Below are 18,270 nucleotides of genomic sequence, written 5' to 3' on the forward strand. Positions count from 1 at the left end.
TTGATTACTTGCTTCTGATTCCCTGTGGCCTTTATTTTATTAAGTAGAGAAGACAGAGAAAGAAAGATTTAATGGGTAATTCCACTGAGAACAAACGAAAAGAAGTGCCTTTGTACATTACTTGTTTTACTCTCCCATGTTTCATTTCTACCAGAAGTTTCTGGCTAGATAATACTTGATTAAATTTGTCTGTATTTCTTATTTAATTAATGAGCCAACAAGACAGGCTACCTTGTCTTAGTAACATGAAAGATCTGAAAATTTTACAGAATGATTCAGAAACAGAGGTTTTCTAAAACTATCATTTTTTCTATAGATCTGAAAATATTTTAAATAACCCTTTATTAAGGTTTTTGTACAGAGATTTGGGCCTAGTTCAAGATCCATCATTCACTCAATAAATATTTGTTTTGTATGCCAAACCCTGATAGGAATAAGAAATACAAAGTAAATGAACCCATTTCCTATTGTCAAAGAGATAAGAAAACATGTAAACAGGCAATTTCAATATAACCGAATAAGGGTCATGATAGGGGTTAATGTTATATTCTGTAGGAACACAAGTAAAGGCAGCCAACTCAGCCAGAGGTAAATAGAGTCTAGGGAGATTTCTGGAAGAGGTAATGCCTAAAATTATCCCAATTGCCTACCCTCCGCTAGAAATAATTTTTCCTCCAGATATCTTATGGTCCATGTTACCTGAATGTTATGTTCTCAGTGAGATGTTTTCTGACCATACTAAATACAAATGTTCCTTTCCACACCACTTCATAAATTCATTTTTTCACTTTCTTTTTAATTTAGCATTTATTACTCAGTATCATTCCTTACATTTTATTTGTCTGTCTTTTTTAGTGTCATTTTCTCTTCTAGAATGTAAGTTCCACGAAGGCAGTGACTTTGTATTTGTTTGCAGAATGGTGCCTTGCATGTAGTGAATAGTTGTTGAATGATGAATGAGTCAATGAAAGAATAAATGAATGAAATACTTTTTGAAATTTCTAAGTGACTCTAGCTTCTTTTACTGCAGGAATGTCTTAGATTTAAATTGTATCAGTAATGGAATTGGATTATCTTTCCAAGTAAATTCCATTGCTATCTGTGAAGGGTTTTAATTTATTTACATTCAGCTTGGTAGTTCAAGATGAATATATCCTCCTTGGATTTCCCACACTTAGAACTCAGAAGATCTTCATTCTAGAGGACATGTATGTTTTTACTGTATTCTTGCTCTTGTTAGCTCTTTTCAAGTTAGTCGTTATATTAAGCCTCAGTGAAATAAAAGGTATGTGTAAGAGTGTATTTTATGTGTATGTATATCTTATATATATAGTACTGGTCATTTTAAAGTATCTTTATTTTCACCATCACTAATTTTATGTTGAATTTACTTCTGTGTGTGGCAAGTGTGCTCTGTTTTTTATTTCAACAATTATGAATTTTTATGTATTTATTCACTAAATAAGAACGTGACCCCTGAAGGGCATTTGAGCAATTTTCATGAATACATGTATACTGGGAAAATTGATAAAACCAATTATGTGTTAAATTTTCCTGATTTAATTCAAACTGCAAATTCCTATTATCTTAACTAAAGGTAATTTTTTGAAACATAACTATGGCAGTAGTTGTAATTATAAAGGTCAAAAAATTTAGAGGAGAAAATTATTCTGAAATCAAGGGCCATGTCCCATGAGAATTCTTCCTTCCAACCCCTGCCCTGTAGGATATTTTCTTCAAAGTATGTATTCCATCTGCTCAGACATATGTCAGAGTAAGATAATCTGACATTTTTTCATCTGTCATATCAGTATTTCCTTAAGCAAACACTTAAGACACAAAAACCAGGACTTGCAGAAATTCAGCCCTGTCAATGGTTGTCTTTGTTCAGGGGAAAGGATGCAGTGGCTTTTATTATCTGTTTCCTTTCCTTAAATTCCCTAAATAAACAATAAAACCTTCATTTATATTATGGTCAGTGCCACTAAAAAGTGTGTCTCTGTAAGTTAAATTACCTTTTCCATGCTTGTTAAATAGGGGAATGATGCTAGTATGAGATAGAAGTTATAGTCGTTCATGCATTTCTTTTCCTGGCATGCAATTTTTGAACTTTTATTGATATATAATATATATTCAGATAGGAGAACAGATCACAAGAATAAATTTTGTTAGATTTTCACAAACAGAATAATTCCATGTAAGCAACAAAGAAACAGAGTATTTCCAGGCCCCCGGAAGCCCTTGTTGTGCCTCTATTTAGTCATCCTCAGCCCCTACATGATTGCTATTCAGACATCTAAAGGTTTACCTGCTTTTGAGCTTTATACAAATTGAGTAATACAATGTACTCTTTTGTGTCTGGATTTTTTCACTCAACTTTCTGGTGATGAGTTTCATTCATTTCATTGCAAGAGGTTGTAGTTTGGTTATTTGGGTAATGTCTGGTTGGGACTATTACAAACAATGTTGCTATAAATACGTTTGTACACAAATTTTGTTGACAATATTTATGCATTCGTGTTGGGGATGTGCTTAGGCATGAGATGAATTGTTCGTAGGGTATACCCACATTGGACATGAGTAGATAGTGCCAAACAATTTTCCAGAGTGGTTGCACTAATTTATATTCCTATCTGCAATTTATGAGAATGCCAGCTGTGAAAACAGTGTTGACAATTCCAGATCTTTCAAATTTTGCCCTTTCTAGTGAATGCATAGTGGTATTGCATTGTGATTTAATTTTTTTTTTCCCTGATGACAAATGAAGTTGAACTTCTTATCCTGTGCTTAATGGACATTTGTCTTTTATTTTGTTTTATTTTAAGTTTGCCGAGATGATATCTCGCTCTATCCCAGGCTGGTCTCAAACTCCTGGGCTCAAGCAATCCTCCCGTCTCAGCCTCCCAAAGTGTTAGAATTACAGGTTTGAGCCACCACACCTGACCAAATGCTGATGCTCTTTTCTGAAATACCATTAATATCTTTTGTCCATTAATTTTTCTATTGGATTGTTAGCATGCCATGTTTTGAAGTTTTGGAGAGAGACATTCTCACAATTAAAGAGAAGACCTTACCAATATTTGAAAACCTTAACAAAAATAATAAAGATTCTTTAGTGAGCTGATGGTGAGTTAAATGATTTTAGGAATCAAAGTTGAGAAGACATTTGCCCCTGTTTAAAAAATAATTAATGTTAAGGTCTACACTCTCTCAGTCTCTACTGGCCATTCTTTGAAAGCAAATTTGGAAATGAAAGCTTGCCAGTAGAATATTATGCAACAGGAAGCACCAGTGCCGGTGTTTAAGGATCTATAGAAGATGATGCTGTGTTAATGCATTTATTAATGTTAAAAGGTTCTAGTCACATTTAAGTGGTCTGACCCAACCATATGTTTTTGTGAGCTATGTTGTATAATGCAAGTATAATGTATATATTGTATAATGCTTGTGTACATATAATGTACACAAGCAGAAAGGCTTGTATTTCATTTTAAATAGATGAGTATATCCTAAATACTGACTTAAATTTTTATCAAAATTGTAACTGGAACTTTGGTTTAAAGTACTTTACAACTTACTAAAATTTAGGTTAAATTTTGAGAGGACTCAATATAAAGAAGATAAGCACTAGACAAATTTTAATAGAAAGTATAGGGAATTATTAAATGATGAAACAACAATTTAGTATTTCCTAATTTCCCCATTTATTCACAATTATAAGTGTCTAAAGATTATTTCATACTCAATCCAAAAGAGCAACAATACAACCAATCCCTTGAATATTCTCAGACAGATCTTTAGAAATTATATTGTCCATGAAATCAAGACCACTGTTGGAAGTATAAACTTACTTCTTTTCACTCCCCCCCATACCAGAAACTATTTTACCATTCTTTGAAGTCCAGAGCACTTTGCTTACACCTTCTCCTAATGTACTGGTTCATTATTGCTTTTTTAATCCAGTTATTAGGGTACCTACGTGATCTTCCTACCAGAGAAAAAGCTCCTTGAGATAAGGGTAATATTTTATTCAGTTTTTCACCTACACAGTAGCAAATGTAGGCCTCATAGTACATGGAGTCATATTATGTAGTGAATTAGTTTGTGAATAAACATTTAATAATTCATTTATAAGAAAGTAAAATCTAATCATTATCTAAGATAAATGATTATTTCCAAAAGTATCACTTGCCATCACATTGTGATTTTTGTTTTTATACATTAGGAATTTTTATTTTTAAACAGGGTGAGAATCTTTCTCATTTTAGTTCATTTTCTGACTTTGAAGGTCTGTGTGCTGTCTCATTTAAAGCCCTGATTAAAACATTTACCTTACTTTGCCATTTTAGAAATTGGAAATCTGGTCCATGGCTTTTATTCTTACATTTGCTTAATGCATTTATCATTCACTGATAGGTTCTTACTAGATTTGAATTATCTTCAGGATGGCTAAACCCTGGTCTTTTAGAAAGTTATCTGAAAATCTGCAGGCCATCTGCTTTGAATTTATTTTCTTGGACTAGAATGATCATGGTGTGAAATTTATTTATTGAAAACATGCTTGTGGAACACATAATATATATTTGACACTACTAGAGACACCATGGGTTTCAGTAGTGCATAAAATAATCTTTAAGAAAATTGCATTCTAGTTGGGAATATGTACTATGAATAAAAAGATAATACAATATAAATTAGGTATAAGTGAAGAACAATAAAAGGCTAGAGAGGGACTTCGCCTGCCATTTGAGACAGGCTTGTCAGGGAAAGTACTTGTCACTTATGAAATGACATTTGAGCATAGACTGAAATAAAGAGTGGGATAGGAACTATGTGAATATTTGAGTGAAAATTGTATTAGGGCTCTGAAACAAGAGTAGATTCCGACCATTGGAAAAGCCATGAGGACTCAGAGCTCATGAGAAGAGAATGGTAGAAAGTGAGGTTAGGTGAGTATCCAGGAGTCAGATCATATAGAACCTTGCAGGCCATGGTCAAGACTGTATCTAATTCCAAAGATGATGGGAAGCTCCATATTGCCAAAGAAATCACTTTGGCATCTCTGAAGATGAAGAGACTGTAGTAGGTAAGATTGGAAACAAGGAGATGACAAATGAATCGGCACCCCATAACATAAATTCCCCTTAGAACAGCAGTATTTACTTACATGTGGGAAATTAAGGGATAGGATAGATACAGTTTGTGCCATGAGATTCTGGAAGCTATTCTGTGTATGTTCCTGTTCTTGGATCCCTGGCTACATCCAGTGTGTTTGAAAGAAGTCTGATTGAACCAATTATGCAACAGTTACCTGTAAATGCCCTGCTTCCTCCCCATGTTTTCAGGTCTTTTGTGAGCATTCTAAGAAATTGTTTCTGTATAATTTTCAAGTAGAATTCTGGGAAAAGAAGATTATCTGTTGTAAGTATTTTAGTTCTATTTTTTTCACATACACACATACACTTTAAGGCTGATTTTCATAATTAAACATTTACTTAATAACTGATACACTATCCCCCCCCCTCCACTCAAATTTTTAAATGTTAGGTCAAAGGCTAAGCTGCTAAAATAAGGATGTGCAGTAAAATAGTGGCTTAATTTTTTAAATAATGCATTTGTCTTTTATAATAATCTAAAGATTATGAGGTTTAGCTTGGCATGACCCAAGATTATGAAGTCTTATTGTACCTTCATCTTATAGCTCATTGCCTTCATCTGCATCACTGAAGCTGTGGCAAAGATATGTATGTCCCAACTCTTGGGAAGGTGGAGGAGGATATAGAGGAATGGACATGCTATTTTAATATCCACACAGAGAAATGTCATATATGCCTTCTACACACATCCCATTTGGCCATCAGCTGCTAGGAAGGCTGGAGAAAGTAGTGTAGGTGGAGGCATCTTGATGAGGAGTTAGGAGTTCCTGCCACAAGTACTCTTTCATTTCACAGGCAAAATAAATATCAGATCTTACATGTAAATAATTGTAACCTGTTAATGTCAATAAATTGTAAGTCCAGGGAAATAAATAATACCTGAAATTGAAGTCTTATAGGTGGCATGCTAGAGATTAAGAACAAAGGCTTCAGTGATGTATTCCTCAGACACATACTGAATGCTTATTGTGTATTATTTATTGATTTAGGCAGTGGGGCCATAAAGATGAACTAAAACATGATTCCTGAATTTCAGGAATTTATAGTTTGCCCAGTGAGAAATACACAAAAGCTACTGAATGGTAGTGTGATAATGTAACAACAAAGCTTTGTGCATTTGTAGCATGGAGAAAGGACCAGCCTGGCCACAGCAGTTCAGAGAAGGCTTCACTACTGGGGGAACCCACCCCCAATATTTCGTAGGTTCTTTCTATTTTCCCTAAGTGTTGGCCGATCTGAGAAATAAAGAGAAAGAGTACAAAAGAGGAATTTTACAGCCGGGCCGCCAGGGGTGACATCACATAGCAGTAGGACTGTGATGCCCACCTGAGCCACAAAATCAGCAGGTTTTTACTGAGGATTTCAAAAGGGGAGGGGGTGCAAGAACAGGGAGTAGGTCACAAGATCACATGCTTCAAAGGGCAAAAAGAAGAACAAAGATCACATGCTTCTGAGGGTAATAAAGATCACAAGGCAAAGGGCAAAGCAAAGATCACAAGGCAAAGGGCAAAATCAAAAACTCCTGATAAGTGTCTATGTTCAGCTGTGCACGTATTGTCTTGATAAACATCTTAAATAACAGAAAACAGGGTTTGAGAGCAGAGAACCGGTCTGACCTCAAATTTACCAGGGTGGGGTTTCTTCCCCACCCTAATAAGCCTGAGGGTACTGCAGGAGACCAGGGCGTATTTCAATCCTTATCTCAACCACATAAGACAGACACTCGCAGAGCGGCTGTTTATAGACCTCCCCCCAGGAATGCATTCCTTTCCCAGGGTCTTAATTATTAATATTCCTTGCTAGGAAAAGAATTCAGCGATATCTTCCCTACTTGCACGTCCATTTATAGGCTGTCTATGCTATATGGCTCTATTCTGCCTGACCCTGCAAGCAGTCAGACCTTATGGTTGTCTTCCTTGTTCCCTAAAATCACTGTTATTCTGTTCTTTTTCAAGGTGCACTGATTTCATATTGTTCAAGCACACATGTTTTACAATCAATTTGTACAGTTAACACAATCATCACAGTGATCCTGAGGTGATGTACATCCTCAGCTTATGAAGATAACAATATTAAGAGATTAAAGTAAGACAGGCGTAAGAAATCATAAGAGTATTATTAGGGAAGTCATAAACGTCCATGAAATCTTCACAATTTTTGTTCATCTGCCACAGCTCCAGCTGGTCCCTCCATTTGGGGTCCTTGACTTCCCATAACACTTCACTGTGGAGGTGATGTAGAAGCTGGGTCAAGTAATAAAAATAGAAGTGTGTGCCCCACACATAGGTGACTCTTCCACAGGTGTCCCCTGAAGGTCTGCAGAAGATTTATCCAAGAGGTGGATTTGACATAGTTAATAATGAAAATGCGCACCCTGAGAACAAAACCGACTGCTTTTGTTGGCTTAAGTTCTAGGACAACAAGACAAATTAAGTAGGAAACAATATAGAAAGATTGTTGGAGAATAAAAGAAGGAGACAGGCAGTCAAAGTTTAGTAGGAAGAGAATAGAAGAAGAAAAAAAAATGTCCTTACAAGTGGAAGTGAGGAGAGCTGGTCACAATGAACACTTGTACCTGTTATACAGCAATGTAAAGACAGCTGAATGCATCAACAATTTGCTGTTTCTGACCTTTAAAAATTAACATATGAAACTATAAAATCATTTAATCTAGCACAATTTTCATAACAAGTAGAGGATAAAGCTAACTAACATAAATTGAGGACACTGGGTGGGTAAAGTGGTGCAAATTAATATATTAGAATCACACTTTGAGTATATAAGACAAACTATTTTTCATGTAAGGTTTTTTGAAATAGATAAATATGTAGCTATGAAAAATGATGCCACTAAATTATTTTAATTCATTTGGAAGTTTTATGCTCACATTTGTGCACTGTGTAGATATATGTAATACTTAAGTAAATGAATCTGAATAAATCAATATAGGTTGCATTCATTAGAATTATTGTCAAGATTAGAGACCTTGGAGATATTGACTGTTCATTTTCTCATGCCATACTTGATTTAAAAGCATTTCATTTCCATTACAAAGCTGAATAATATTAACTTTATCATGTATAGGTTTTATGGGAAATTTGATATATTTTAGAATATTTATCATAAATTCTTGGCACATACCATGATCTATGTTTGTTTTGTTTATTAGTTACTAGTGTATGCACTGTATTTGTGAATTTTTCTTCTCTTTAAATGTGTACGGCTCCTTTGGTTGAGCGATGTAGATGTTGTTAAAACTGACCCAGCTATTGCAATGATCTCATGTCTTTGTACCATTCCTGGGATATTTGGCAAGTTCTCTATGAGACCTTCACATATATTGATTGGCTTTCAAGATGTATTGATCAAAGAAACCGTAAAGGTTAACAGGAACATTGCCCAATCCTGGGAAGTGTGGTTGGTGTAGTCAGGGTAGTTGTCATGTTTTATGTACTGCCGGTAGAAGTGCTGGGGGTGTTTGTTTAATTAGAACTTTGATTAAATAATCACAGCAGAATTGATCTAAACAATGCAGCAGGATTCCTGTTGATATTTTTTGCATCTTTTATATTTGTCTTTCTTTAAGAGAAAAAAGCCTCTAAGAAACCAATTTGGCTTTTTTTTTTCATGAAATAGTGAAGCATATAAATGCTTCATAAAGGCAAAACAGTTTTACACACTTTTGGTGTTTACTTAAATTATTTTTATTTTAGTGTATTATTAAGCCTAGGCCTTAATGTTCTCTTTTTACAGCTTAGTACATAACTAAAGCCAAATCTGAGTTATAGGCAGGGTAAGAACAAACCCACAAAGCCAATCAAGCTCAATATGACAATATTAATTTACTATAATGAATGATATTGCTCTACTGGAGCTGAATGACTGATTGTAAAGTGTGTTTGATGCTGTGACCCTGGGGCTTTGAGTTCGGTGACATGTTCCCTGTGATGCCTCAATTCTCTTGTCACATATTAGTAATTGAACTTCCATAGAGGCTTTGATTATACAATGTGCCATAACCTTATCTGACCTTTACATATTCTGCATGAGATTACAAAAATAAACAGTGAAACTGCATGAGTGCTCAGATAATCCAGAGTATGCTATATTATTATTATTATTGTTGTTATTATTTTGAGATGGGGTCTTGCTCTGCTGCCCAGACTGGAGTGCAGTGGCGTGATCTTGGCTCACTGCAGCCTCCACCTCCCGGTTCAAGCAATTCTCCTGCCTCAGCCTCCAGAGTAGCTGGGACTACAGGTGCGTGGCACCACACCTAGCTAATTTTTGTATTTTTAGTAGAGATAGGGTTTCACCATGTTGGTCAGGATGGTCTTGATCTCCTGACCTCTTGATCTGCCCTCCTTGGCCTCCCAAACTGCTGGGATTACAGGCAGGCATGAGCCACCGCACCCAGCCTATTATTTTTTAATTGTATCAAAATGAAAACACAACGTTAAAAAATTCTCACGGAGAACTCATGGGCCCTGAGAATATCTCTACCGACTCTACTTGGAGAAACACTACAATAAAGAATTTATTAGATCAAGAGAAAAGGAATCTGGCCTTCATTAACAGTAGAAATTAATGTTCTTTAAAAAATATTATTTGCTAGCCCTTTAATGAAGTGTATATAGCAGACAACAGTGACAGTTTTAAAGTAACAACTTTGTTTCACATTTTGCATGTTTATTATTGTATAAACAAATATGTGAGGCAATTATTACTATCATACTATCATATTATGTTCACTGAAGGAATATAACCTTATCTAAACTTACATAAACTTGTGTTGACTTGAATAGTCTTTTTTAATAGAGTGTGGTAGATTCTGTACCTTTTCAAACACTCATTTGGGAAAGTGTGTACATTAGCCACAGAATTATGCTAGATTTTTCAGAATGCTTGTATATGTGAATGCATAACTGTGAAAAGTTACCTCTCTAATAGTTGAATTTTCTTTTTCATTTTAGTCCAGGTGGGTTACATATTTTTTATATGTAATAAAGCTTTCTTCAGCACTTGGGATATTTTCTTTACAAATACTCTAGGAAGCCTACAGAAAGTAATCAACTTTGAATTGTGTTATGTTTTAAAAAATCATTTGAAAAATTTTAAATAGGAATTTGTAATCTATTTCTCTATATATCTATCAATGGTACTTTTCTGAGTGGTGTTTGGGTTCCAGTCTGGCCACCCAACTGCTTAACATATAATATAGTTGAAATATAATGCATTTGCAGTAAAAAAAATCAATATTCTTGCAGTACTCATAAGGGAGGGAAATAAATGAATGTGAATTAAAAATTATTGGAAATGTTAGTTTTAGAGAAAAACAGATTCAATTAAATATCTCTTGAGGTGGGATAAATTGAATCCTGTGGTGAATGGTGGAGGGAAAGGGGCAATCATGGATATAATTTCCAAAAAATTAAAGGAAGATTTTGTGAAGGCTAGCTGGAAACAGATACATGAGAAGATCCTACGGTTTTGCTTTTTTGGTAGATAGAAGGTGGAGAAAGGCTAGAGAATATATGTAAATTAGGGCTTATAACTTTTAGAGTGTCTATTTTAAGCCTCTCATATTCTTATACAGTGCAATAAAACTACATTTTTAGATAGCATGCATTTTTAGACACAATACCTATTTAAATACCACAGGTTTTTTTTTGAACTTTTGTTTTAGGTTTAGGGGGTACATGTGCAGGTTAATTACATGGATAAATTGCGTGTTGTTGAGGTTTGTTGTTCAGATGAGCACAGTACCTGATAGGCTTTCAGTTCTCACCCCCCTCTCACCCTCCCCTCTCTATAGTCCCCAGTGCCCAGTGTCTATCGTTCTCATCTCTATTTCCATATGTACACAATGTTTAGATCCCACCTACATGTGAGAACATGCCATATTTGGTTTTCTGTCTCTGTGTTAATTTGCTTTGGATGACATCCAGCTGCATTCGTGTTGCTGCAAAGGACATGATCTTGTTCTTTTTTTGTGGCTGCATAGTATTCCATAGTGTATATGTACCACATTTTCTTTACCCAGTCCACCATTGGTGGGTATCTAGGTTGACTCTATGTCTGTGCTATTGTGAATAGTGCTGCAATGATGGAACATATGAGTCCATGTATATTTTTGGTAGAATGATTTATTTTCTACCAAATATTTATTTTCCTTTGAGTATATACCGAGTAATAGGATTGCTGGGTCAAATGGTACTACTGTTTTAAATTGTTTGAGAAATCTCCAAAGTGCTTTCCACAGTGGCTGAACTAATTCACATTCCCACAAACTGTGTGTATGTGTTCCCTTTTCTCCACAGCCTTGCCAGCCCCTGTTGTTTTTTGATTTTTTAATAATAGCCATTCTGACTGGTGTGACATGGTATCTCATTGTGGTTTTGATTTGCATCTCTCTAAAAATTAGTTATGTTGAGCACTTTTTAATATATTTGTTGGCCTCATGAAATACTAGTTTTAAATGATTTTGATGGTGTGTAGTCACTAGGTAAGGGTCTCTTCTGTGTTCACCTTTCTGTTATCCGGGTTAGGTTTTTTAGTTTAACCACACAACTCGTCTCTTACCAGTATCCTCACTTCTCCTGCATGTTGTTGTTCCATTTCACTCTGTGGCAAAACTCCAGACCTGGATCAATCCAATTTCTTATTGTCTTCATTACTGTATCTGATACGTTGAATCCTGTTAAAGAAAAATCACGTAACTACAAATATAGATTTAATATAAATTTATGGTCTCCAGTGTCCACTGGGACATCAGTGCTGCATTTTCTTTTTTTCTTTAGCATTTCTCGAGTAAGTTTCTCTTTTACTCTCCAAAGGCATTTTTAAACTTTTGGCTTTCCTGCCTCTGTGCCTCAAGCTTAACAGGGTACATTGATTCAAACCTAGCAATGATTATATAAATTTATTATCACCAGACCAACAGACTTGCCTGTATCCACACCCACTGTTTTCTCTTTCCCTCCTTTTAAAATAGAAGGTAATCTTTCTTTGGTCTCCTGGAACCATTCTATCAATTCTTTTTAGGGCTCTTGTTCTGTTAATCTATCTTATACCTATCTCACTGCTGGCTCTTTCTCTTAAAAACATGCATAAATGGGCCGGGCTTGGTGGCTCACGCCTGTAATCCCAGCACTTTGGGAGGCCGAGGCGGGCAGATCACGAGGTCAGGAGATCGAAACCATCCTGGCTAACATGGTGAAACCCTGTCTCTACTAAAAATACAAAAAATTAGCCGGGCGTGGTGGTGGGCGTCTGTGGTCCCAGCTTCTCGGGAGGCTGAGGCAGGAGAATGGCGTGAATCCGGGAGGCGGAGCTTGCAGTGAGCCGAGATTGTGCCACCGCACTCCAGCCTGGGCAGAAGAGCGAGACTTCGTCTCAAAACAAAACAAAACAAAACAAAACAAAAAGCATAAATGTTTCTACTACTAGCTAGTTTCTTATCTATTTTCATTCACTGATTAACTTCAGAAAAATGCCTTTTAAATTTCCTTACCACACACATAACCAAAACCCTCTAAAATATGCTACTGCCTCATTTAGCTAAGGTAATTAATGCTTTCTTCTTATTAATTCCAATAGGTGTTCAATATTTTACTTCCTCTCTTTATTATATCTAACATTTTTGTCCATTCTCTGCCAGTCTTCCCTTACTTCTATATACCATTCTGCCCTCATTTTCCTTTCTTTCCTGTGTTCATTTTGCCTAATTATCCTTCTTAAATTCTTCTTTTGCCTGTCCCTTCACTACCTGCTTCTAGGTTGCCTTCTTTTTCCATTTTATACATCCCGCCTGGGTGATTACATCTGCGCCAATGGCCTTTTTTGCCACATATGTGATGGTTACTCCCAGTGGCAACGCTGGCTATTCTCAGTTCTGTGTCATCAGCCCACATCTCTCTTCTGATGTTGAGATCATATGCAGGATTGCCGAGTAGGTGTCTATACATGGTTGTTCCACTAGCGTCTCAAATGTAAACGTGTCCAATGTGAATGGCATCACTTTCCAATCAGTTGCTAAAACCCAAACTGTGGCCCCATTCTTAATATTTCTCAAATAAACTTATTTATTTTTACCCCTATTACGCAATAATCGAGTTTATGCAATAATCATTACATTATTGATTCTAGTTTACGCAGTAATCATTACATTTTAAGAATGTGGAAAGCACTTACTTTTAAAGAGGATATTTTTCAATTATTACACATTGTTTTTCGGGTTAGTCTAAACTCGATGGGCATAACAAGACTCTGTATCATATCTAATATTGTTTATTCATACCTTTCCAGTTCATCTCACAACCCACTTCATCCTGAATGTTTTCTCTCTATATACTAAACTGCCTTCACTTTTTCAGCCAAATGGCACGTGCTGTGATGATTAGAGATATTGGCAGTAACTCTCCAGTGAGTAAAAGCAGGCGAAAGTTACAATTACCCAATTATTAATGTCTATAGTGGAGAGATGTTAAAATGGTAAAAAGTGGATGCAATCCTTAATTATTCTTTGTCTGTGTATTTTCTTTCCTTTTTATTGCATGCACCCTAGTCCTGTTGTGTGTTAATAACAGGCATCAATTACATTTTCCATTCTTTTAGGCCTTGGACTTCTCCTTGACGTAGAATTATTTTCTCTGTCCACAATGGCCTGACTGTTACACAGAAATACTGTTTTAAAATTAACAAAATATGCTTTAGAAGATGTGATGAATTCTGATGATTTTCTTGTAAATTTCAACATAAGTATCAAGGAAATGGAAGACAATATTCCTTATCAAGACTGAGCACCTATGCATAGGGAAATACAGGATTTAACTAATTTTCTGTGAAATTACAGTCTGAAAATCACAGTAGTCTTGAAAGCAAATATTATTGAAATATTGATTATTTTGAGCTTGAACTAAAGGGATTAAATAATTATCTATTTCACTTTGTGAATACATAGTCTGAAAATGACTAAATATTGATTGAAACCCATGTGTGAAGAAACTGGTAATGAGAAAAATGATAATTCTGAGTAATGGTATTTACTCTTTCATTTGGAGAAAATTATTTGAGAAGAAATGTGCTAGTAAATGTTTTCTAGACCACTATCAGATAACTATTTTGATTGCAAGATAGCATTTTGTAATTGTTCTTGAAAAATTTAATACAATGCCATTCTTAAATATAAAATAAGTATTCCTCTGTGTTTTAGATAAATAATAATACATTTTACTTGTAAGTGTAAATGTAATGTTTTCATCTTTAAAAGAAAGATTTTTCTTTTTTAGATAACATCTCTAACTTTCCTGGTTTTAAGAGACATATCTCAAAATAAATTGGCTTAGCATAGTATCATCTTCACTGAAAATTATTTCAATGCTGTATCTAATAAATTGTAACTGTCTAAAAATGTTACATTTCTAGAAGCTTCTTATGTTATATGAAAATATTTATATTCCTGAAAAATTCTCTTCCAAAAAAAGATAGTTTTACTATCATTCCAGATCTTAAGCAGTTTTAGAATAACTGATTATTTTCACAGATAGTTACCTGAATGCATAGTTAATGCATGGACTAAAGAATAAGTTATTCATTGTAGTTAAAATTTTAATCTTTTCAATGGCTGCCTGTATGTGTACAAGTAAAACAAACAAAAATGTGTATGATTAATATAATATGTTTAAAAGTAAGGTGCAAGTATTTTATATAACTCTTTCTATGGAAATTATACATATTCTCAAGAACAATTCATTTATCTATACTTTTAGTAATCTGTTTCCTCAGATATTATAATTGGTTTTTAAATTAGTTTTATTTTTTGTTACGGTTTAGAGCAGGGTTTGCAATGTAACATTGTGGCATTTTGAAAATATGCATTCCCTGTCTGCTTTTTCATACAGTTTTCTTTGATGTGGTTTAGAAGTTGCCCATGATCACTGCATTTTTACTACAATTTGGAAACTAGAACTATCTTTTTTCATACAAGCATGATTTTCCTTAGGTGAGCACACTTGCTATTTGTGAAGCAAGTGATAATTTGTTCTGTAGAATATAACTTTTGGCCAATTTTGACTAATCTTTATATTTGAGCTATGAGCATCTGGTCACAAAGCTATACTACCCCAAAGACTGTTTTTGAAAGATTTTACAGAATGATAACATAAAATTTTTTATTAATTTAGTTTTCATTATTCATAGCAATACGTTTTCATTTTATAACTGAAATTTAAAGCTTTGACTTCTATCTGATGCATTATATGTTATATTTATGTTATATATAAATGAAATATATGTGCATACCATTTTATAATATATAAATTTCAGTTGTTGCATTTTCTTTGCAATTATTATTCCTGTATGTGATTTTTTTTTTCCAGACTCCAAATTTCTTTGGTTTAAGGACCAACCATTTCCTTCTCATTTTTGTGTCTGTAGACTTAACCTCAGTTTAGGACATACAGCTGATACTACATAAATTGAACCAATGACAGGACATTTATGTGTTAAAATGGCTTTAAATTAGTACCAAAATGATTCATCTAATTTCTAGTGGGAAGAGTCACACATTGTTATATCTAAATAAATACATTTATTTCATTTCCTCTAGGCTTCCTTCACAGCCCAGTTATTCACACATTGGTAGCATAGTATCCTCATGCTAGCTGGCCTTGCTCCCATGGGATCTGTATTGCCCTTGATGTCAGACTGAAAATCAATTTTACTGGTCTATCCTTGTGTAAAACCATCAAGTTATTGACAAATTAAAAAACAAATTTAAGAAGGTGCAAAGATGAATGTGAATTGGGTGAACGGCACATGGTTAACTTTTCTTCAGTTGAAAAACTATTTATTATAAACAACCTATATTAAAATATTTTCCATTTTGCTAATAATAGAAATTGTAACTCTACACTCAGACTTTTATGGTAGGATAAGAATATGTCATTCCATGAAAATAATACCTGTTTTCTTCTTTGATAATTTTCCACCTGAAGTTGATAAAAACTAGGTGAACCCTGAAATAGCAGTATCAAATGCCTTCTGTTTTGGAGTTCCAATAATACTTTATTTGAGTGATTATGAACTCATATGTTTTCCCATGCATATTCTCATACATATATATTTAGATTTACAAATTATAATGGAAAATTTTACCAGAATGACATTTAGCCCTGAAAACTACTGGAAAAGAAAATCGTACTATTGATTCTGTAAACCTTTTGTCTGTAGACCAGCTCTGGTGTGGTTATCGGGTTATCAAAACATTGAGGAGCAGCTGAAACAAGCAAGGCCAAATAGACTCCATCTAGTGGTTACACGGGACTGGTGCAGCCTAATTTGACTAAAAATTGTTTTCAGGGCAGTGGTTGACAACTCAGATGCCTACAGAAGAGGGTGGATGGGAGAAAAATCAATTGTCGGTATGTATCACACTTTCTGTATGGTTAGGGAACTATGGTGTAAGCATATAACATAAAATAAATAAGAGGTAAAAAATATATTTTAAACTCAGAATGAAAAAAAATGCAAGCTGTATGATAAATGCCCCTGGGAATAGTGAGTTCTATGGCAAACCACTAGGCTGATCATCTGGTTCAACTGATTGCTGTTATTCAAGAACACAGGCCTGGTGCTGCTAGACTTCACAATTTTTCTAGAGAAACTGGAGATCTAGATTTGTATGTGAAACCTACTAAATTTAATATGCTGGTTCATTTTCTTAAAATGTGATATGGCCCCAACTTAAATACATCTTGGTCACATTTGTCTGTGACCTACCATTTTGAGATCTTTGTTTCACGCAAGGTCTTGAATTTTTTTTTATTATACTTTAAGTTCTAGGGTACATGTGCACAACGTGCAGGTTTGTTACATAGGTATGCATGTACCATGTTGGTGTGCTGCGCTCATTAACTCATCATTTACATTAGGTATTTCTCTTAATGCTATCCCTCTCCCCTCCCCCCACCCCATGACAGGCCCCAGTGTGTGATGTTCCCCGCCCTGTGTCCAAGTGTTCTCATTGTTCAATTCCCACCTATGAGTGAGAACATGCGGTGTTTGGTTTTCTGTCCTTGTGATAGTTTGCTTAGAATGATGGTTTCCAGCTTCATCCATGCCCCTACAAAGGACATGAACCCATCCTTTTTTATGGCTGCATAGTATTCCATGGTGTATATGTGCCACATTTTCTTAATCCAATGTATCATTGATGGACATTTGGGTTGGTTCTAAGTCTTTGGTATTGTGAATAGTGCCACAATAAACATACATGTGCATGTGTCTTTATGGTAGCATGATTTATAATCCTTTGGGTATATAGCCAGTAATGGGATTGCTGAGTCAAATGGCATTTCTAGTTCTAGATCCTTGAGGAATCGCCACACTGTCTTCCACAATGGTTGAATTAGTTTACATTCCCACCAGCAGTGTAAACATGTTCCTATTTCTCCACATCCTCTCCAGCACCTGTTGTTTCCTGACTTTTTAATGATCGCCATTCTAACTGGTGTGAGATGGTATCTCATTGTGGTTTTGATTTGCAGTTCTCTGATGACCAGTGATGATGAGTATTTTTTCATGTGTCTGTTGGCTGCATAAATGTCTTCTTTTGAGAAGTGTCTGTTCATATGCTTCACCCACTTTTTGATGGGGTTGTTTGATTTTTTTCTTGTAAATTTGTTTAAGTTCTTTGTAGATTCTGGATATCAGCCCTTTGCCAGATGGATAGATTGCAAAAATTTTCTCCCATTCTGTAGGTTGCATGTTCACTCTGATGGTAGTTTCTTTTGCTATGCAGAAGCTCTTTAGTTTAATTAGATCCCATTTGTCTATTTTGGCTTCTGTTGTCATTGCTTTTGGTGTTTTAGTCGTGAAGTCCTTGCCCATGCCTATGTCCTGAATGCTATTACCTAGGTTTTCTTGTAGGGTTTTTATGGTTTTAGGTCTAACATTTAAGTCTTTAATCCATCTTGAATTAATTTTTGTATAACGTGTAAGGAAGGGATGCAGTTTCAGCTTTCTATGTATAGCTAGCCAGTTTTTCCAGCTCCATTTATTAAATAGGGAATCCTTTCCCCATTTCTTGTTTTTGTCAAGTTTGTCAAAGATT

The 18,270-nt window shown here is 34.9% G+C and overlaps 1 protein-coding gene and 1 long non-coding RNA gene across 4 annotated transcripts in view; one reads left to right on the plus strand and one right to left on the minus strand.

The window, feature by feature from the left end:
• Nucleotides 1–13,240, minus strand: part of LOC109029220 (uncharacterized) — a 31,218-nt gene extending 17,978 nt beyond the window's left edge. For all 3 annotated transcript variants that reach the window (XR_002008289.3, XR_008670550.2, XR_008670551.2), the window contains exons 1-3: nucleotides 12,925–13,240; nucleotides 11,739–11,853; nucleotides 5,312–5,398 (exon numbers count right to left, since the gene is read on the minus strand). This is a non-coding gene — a long non-coding RNA (uncharacterized lncRNA). The remainder of the gene's footprint in view (nucleotides 1–5,311; nucleotides 5,399–11,738; nucleotides 11,854–12,924) is intronic.
• Nucleotides 1–18,270, plus strand: part of ACSS3 (acyl-CoA synthetase short chain family member 3) — a 178,785-nt gene that overhangs the window by 34,821 nt on the left and 125,694 nt on the right. The gene's annotated exons all lie outside the window — the stretch shown is intronic.

Source organism: Gorilla gorilla, chromosome 10, assembly GCF_029281585.2.
Source record: "Gorilla gorilla gorilla isolate KB3781 chromosome 10, NHGRI_mGorGor1-v2.1_pri, whole genome shotgun sequence".
NCBI lineage: Eukaryota > Metazoa > Chordata > Mammalia > Primates > Hominidae > Gorilla > Gorilla gorilla.